The sequence below is a fragment of the Borostomias antarcticus genome (genome assembly GCF_949987555.1).
Source record: "Borostomias antarcticus genome assembly, chromosome: 7".
Taxonomy (NCBI): domain Eukaryota; kingdom Metazoa; phylum Chordata; class Actinopteri; order Stomiiformes; family Stomiidae; genus Borostomias; species Borostomias antarcticus.
In genome coordinates this window covers 23687527-23693526 of record NC_140240.1, presented here as the reverse complement: position 1 = coordinate 23693526, position 6000 = coordinate 23687527, and the positions used below count along the sequence as shown (strand labels likewise).

At 41.5% G+C, this 6000-nt stretch overlaps 1 protein-coding gene across 2 annotated transcripts in view; it reads left to right on the top strand.

The window, feature by feature from the left end:
• Positions 1-6000, top strand: part of LOC311311119 (protein kinase C alpha type-like) — a gene marked incomplete at its 5' end in the record, with an annotated part of 138586 nt that overhangs the window by 804 nt on the left and 131782 nt on the right. The window lies entirely within an intron of this gene.

Sequence of the window (6000 nt, the reverse complement as noted above, 5' to 3'; positions counted from 1 at the left end):
TCTAAAATACCCACTTAGTAAGGTGTAATGACTCCAGGAAAACAAATTACTGGCCTACTAACTTGTTTTATTTTTGTCTGACTGCTCTTTCTTACTCTGGGTTTATTGGCCATAATGATCAACAGAGGTGAATAAGACAATAACCTATCCTTTATGAGGTGGTAATAAGAAGCTAGGCCTACTGTAACAGCCCAACCCTCCTCCATGACAACACACACACACACACACACACACACACACACACACACACACACACACACACACACACACACACACTCTCTCTCTCTCTCTCTCTCTCTCTCTATCCCCCCCCCCTCTCTCTCTCAATTCAATTCAATTCAATTCAATTCAATATGCTTTATTGGCATGAATGTCGGGTGAACAATATTGCCAAAGCGTCAAGAACACAATTCAAAATTAACATGAAAAAAAACAGATTAAGTATATGTTTAATTACTGTAAGTTAACTAACAGCTCTCTTTCTACTAAGTACTAAGTACAGCTCTCTTTCTACTCTCTCTCTTTCTCTCTCTCTCACACACACACACACACACACACACACACACACACATACACACACACACACACACACACACACACACCACCCATGCACCTGGTTCCAGAATACTCTGTCTTCACTAACATTTGATGTGAGGTATTGTCCATGTAATGCATCAACCTTGAGATTAATATGATCACTTTCCAGAAGTATGTAGTTGATTCAAATCACAAGAGGGGAAGAGTGTAAAAGCATGAACTGGTATTGCTTTCTCTCTCTCTCTCTCTCTCTCTCTCTCTCTCTCTCTCTCTCTCTCTCTTTCTCTTTCTCTGCCTCTCTGCCTGTCCCTGGCCTGGACTACACTACTGCATGTTTCGGCGTTTTCTTCCGGAGGCCTTGGGATACGGCCAGAGCTACGTTTTGGCGCTCAAAATCTGGAGCTGCACTTTAGTGTAATAAACTCTAGGAGTATGCCTACACTGTAACGCTGTGTTCACTTCACATTATAACAATCAAACAGGTGATTCACTAGAGCTATATAGTATCTGAGCTATATAGTATCTTAGTGGATACTATGGCTAATATCATTTTGGAAATAAAATAATAGGAGTCCAGGAGAATAACAGCTTGGCTCCCAAGCTTTTGTGTTCCCGACCAAATAACACCTTCATCACACCTGTCTCAACTTCCGAGCACTCCTGCCATTTTCTCTTTGAATAATATTCTCTATTCAAGTCTAATTCAGTCCAAATGTTCCAATATATAGTCCTTATTATCAGTTTGTGTTAAGTCCTTCATCCATTCCCTCATATTATAGCTCCCATATTAAGATGAGACTTGAATATGACGAATAGGATGAGACGCATTGAATGGGTTTATGTCAGTAATCCTGATGCAAAAGTATGTGCTTGTGAATAAATATTAGGGTGGGTGAATGTTTTTATGAATACACCAACTGTCTGTCCATGTCCTGCATATTGTCACTCTGTAACATCACCATTAAGAGATGAATAGACCTATTTTAAACCTCACCGCAGATATAAAAAAAGCCATTATAAAAGGTGACTTGATGACGCACGTTCAAGTTGCGTGTGGGGAAGCAAGCAGTCACGTCACCTCTCTTGTTGTCCAAATGAGCAACTTTTTCCTCCTGCTACTTAGTAGATTACAGGTGTGACAGTTTTGTACTGCAGATAGAAAGATAGATAGATAGATAGATAGATAGATAGATACATACATACATACATACATACATACTGTACATTCATACATTCATACATGCATACATACATACACACATACATACACACATACACACATACATACACACACATACATACATACATACAAACATACATACATACATACACATACAGTACATACAGTACATACAGTACATACAGTACATACAGTACATACATACACACATACATACACACATACATACATACATACACATACACACATACATACATACCTGTACATACACACACACACACATACATACATACATACACACACACACACACACACACACACACACACACACACACACACACACACATACTTTATTGATCCCCCAGGAGGAAATTTGGCATTTCAGCAGTTGAAAAATTACAGAAAGGTTTGAAAGAAAAAAAGAAACACTAGATACAGAGTAACACAAAGCTAGATAAGGATACGAGGGTAGCAGCATGAACAGAGGGATATCAGGGATTATGTACATCCGTTCTGTACAATAACTGTGCAGCATAGAACACATTAGGATAAGATACTGTATATACTGTATGTACCTAAATACATACAATCAGTATACATTAGTGCTGTCAAACTATTAAAATGCATCTAATTAATTACATAATCTATAAATAAGTAATCTAATTAATCACAAATTGATCGCATATCCATTTTTTCTGGCAAAAGCCCCCCAAGATATTTCAATTCAAAGACATGACATTATTGTCTATGTCACGACAGCGGTCATCTCACAGCTGCCCGCTCTGCTCTGTATCAAGAGAATGAAGTGTTCTGTCGTGGCCTGGTGACTGAGGAGATGTGCAGCTACACTGTATTAGACTCACGTGAGATGGTGACCGAGGGGTCGACTGGCGCTGTCAAAGGCAGCGGAAATCACGAGTGGCGAATTCTTTTGACCACTCTTGCTAGAGGCATTTTCCAGGCCAGGATTATTATTTTTGATTTATAGGCACTGATTTTCAACCTGAACTGAACAAACTGTAAGGGTGCCTTCAACCCCTACTGGTTGTGCTTCAGGAGCAAGCATTTTGTACCTAATGGGTATAACTACCCATTTCTTCTACTAGTCCTACTACTTGATGCGTCCCAGCCGCGGCATCCGTCTAAAAAACACACATGCTGTCTATTTCTACCGGAGCTCCGCAGAGAGCCGGTTTGGGGACGCTTCTGAAACGTGCCGCACCGCATCTGGTGGCAACACAGACATTGTCTAGAATGGCGACGGTCAACTCCAGCTGCCGTACGGTAACTGGAACGCACCGGAACCGGAGTCAGTGGAATTGAGGGGTCATTCAGGTCCAAATTAAGTTTGTTGCTTCAATAATGTTAAATCAGGCATTGCCAGGGCAACTGTGCCACCTACAGCTGGATGAAATCAATGAATGCGTTTCATTTGCATTACTTTTTATTACCACGTCAATGTTTGCATATTTAATTAATCTCATTAACGTGTTAATTTGACAGCCCTAGTATTAATATAACTATAAATATAACTACTGTATGCAAGTAGAGAAGTCAAGGAATATACATATAGACATCCATCCATACATCCAAATATCTAGAAATACACATACATACATACATACATACATACATACATACATACATACATACATGCATGCATACATACATACATACATACATACATACATACATACATACATACATACATGCATGCATACATACATACATACATACATACATACATACATACATACATACATACATACATACATACATACATACATACATACATACATACATACATATGTGCACACCTCTATAACACATGTAACGCTCAGGCACTGTTGTATAGTCTGATGGCTGCTAGCACAAAGGGACCTCTGAACCGCGTGTTGCACCTGGGTGGGAGGAGCCCGTGTCTGAAGGTGCTCCCCATCTCCCACAGCTCGCCATGGAGGGGAGGGAGGGGTTGTCTAGGATAGACTTCAGTTTGTCCCTCACCCTCCTCTCTGCCACAGACTCCAGGCTGTCCAGTTGTTGCCCCATGACAGAGCCGGCCCTCCTCACCAGCTTGTTTGACTCCCCCGACTTGATGCTGCCTCCCCAGCAGGCGACAGCAAAGAACAGTGTTCTGGCTACAACAGACTGGTAGAACATCCTCAGTAGTCTTCTACACACGTCAAAGGACCTGAGCCTCCTGAGGAAGAACAGTCTGCTCTGTCCTTTCCTGTAGAGGGCCTCAGTGTTGTCAGTCCAGTCCAGTTTGTTGTTCAGGTGCACTCTCAGGAACTTGTTTGAGTCCACCATCTCAATGTCCTCCCCCTTGATGGTGATGGGGGCTGGAAGCCTCCTGTTCTTTCTGAAGTCCACCACCAGTTCCTTGGTCTTGCTGATGTTGAGTTTGAGCTGGTTCTCCTCAGATGATTCAACGAATCTCCTGACCACATCCCTGTACTCCTCATCGTCTGCCCTGATGCAGCCCACGATAGAGGAGTCGTCCGAGAACTTCTGGAGGTGGCACGCTCCAGAGCTGTGGCTGAAGTCAGAGGTGTAGAGGGTGAACTGTAAAGGAGACAGCACTGTTCCTTGGGGGGCACCTGTGTTACTAATCATCACGTCGGACAGGCAGCCCTGCAGACGGACATACTGTGGCCTGCCGGTGAGGGAGTCTGTGATCCAGACCACCGAGTCATGGTCTACCTGCATAGCTGGGAGCTTCTTCTGTGAGCTGGAGGGGGGTGGGGGTGGTGTTGAAAGCACTGGAGAAGTCAAAGAACATGACTCTCACTGAACTTCCTGGCCCCTCCAGGTGTGAATAGGCTCAGTATAGCTGAGTATTTTAATACTTTATCGACAGAAGTAGATATGCACATCCTGGAAAAACTAGAAAAAACTGGTGCTGGACTAGAGTATATCCAAGTAAAAGAATATGATGTCCGCACACAGTATAATGTCTCTGTCCGTGCTTTATTCACGCCCCAAATAATGCACACAAGTAACGTTTCTTCTTCTGAAGAAGAAGTCCTTGTGGGCGAAACGTTACTTGTGTGCATTATTTGGGGGTGAATAAAGCACGGACAGAGACCTTATACTGTGTGCGGACATCATCTTCTTTTATTTTAATAATTTAATCATGTGTGGGCTGATTTCATCATTGTTTAGGCTTGTATGTCCAGCTGCTACAAGTCATTTTATACAATCTATTTTGTACCACAATAAACTAGCAGGCTGATAGTAGCCTAGCAAAATCAGAAACTCAAAAAAAGTAAGGATTATGCTGCGCAAGTCATCAGATGGTAAACTAGCTAGGAGCTCCTTTTTCTATACTGGCATTCCACTATGGAACCATTTACCCTTGAATGTTAAGCAGAGCCAAACAAAATCTATCTTCAAAACCAAAGTAAAGGCATATCTGTGGGGAGAATTATTGGGCCAACCTTGAAAGGAGGAGGTTTGATTCCTAGGTAAGAATATTTTGAGCTATAAAATGTAATTGTATAGCTCAGGCCTATTTGTTCATTTGTTTTTCGTATGTTTTGTCTTTGTACAGTAGTGCTTTTATGTTACCATCGAGGACCATTTGGAAATAAGTGTTTTAATTACTGCTTTAAGTGCTATCCTCTGGGATTTTATTTCTTGGTGTTATGGCTTTGAAATGAATATTTTGATCTATGATACCATGTGGAAATCCAAATAAAATACAAATTCAAAATGTTAAGTGACAAGTGACAGGGCCCCCACATCACGTACCCAGAACCGCCACCCTTCTGTCACTTGTCACTTAACATCGGCTAGGTTTGAATTGTAGCAGCTGGACATACAAGCCTAAACAATGATGATATCAGCTGACACATCATTAAATCATTAAAATACTCAGCTGAACCACAGTACAAAACTGTCACACTTGTATTCTACAAAGTAGAAGGGGGAAATGTTGCTCATTTGGACAACAAGAGAGGTGACGTGACTGCTTGCCTCCGCACACGGAACTTCAACGTGCGTCATCAAGTCACCTTTTTATAGGGCTTTTTTCATGTTTGCCCATATCTGCGGTGAAGTTTAAAATAGTAGGTCTATTCATCTCTTGATGGTGATGTTACAGAGTGACAACCTGTAGCTCACAGTAGCTCACAAGCCAAAAAGTGTGGGTACCCGTGGGCTACATAAATAATAAGGTGAACAGTAGTAATAGGCTATAATATTATCACAGCAGCGCAGATTGAGATTACAATTAGAGATTGAAATAAAAGGCAATCTTTTTGGATTAATCACAAAAAAAG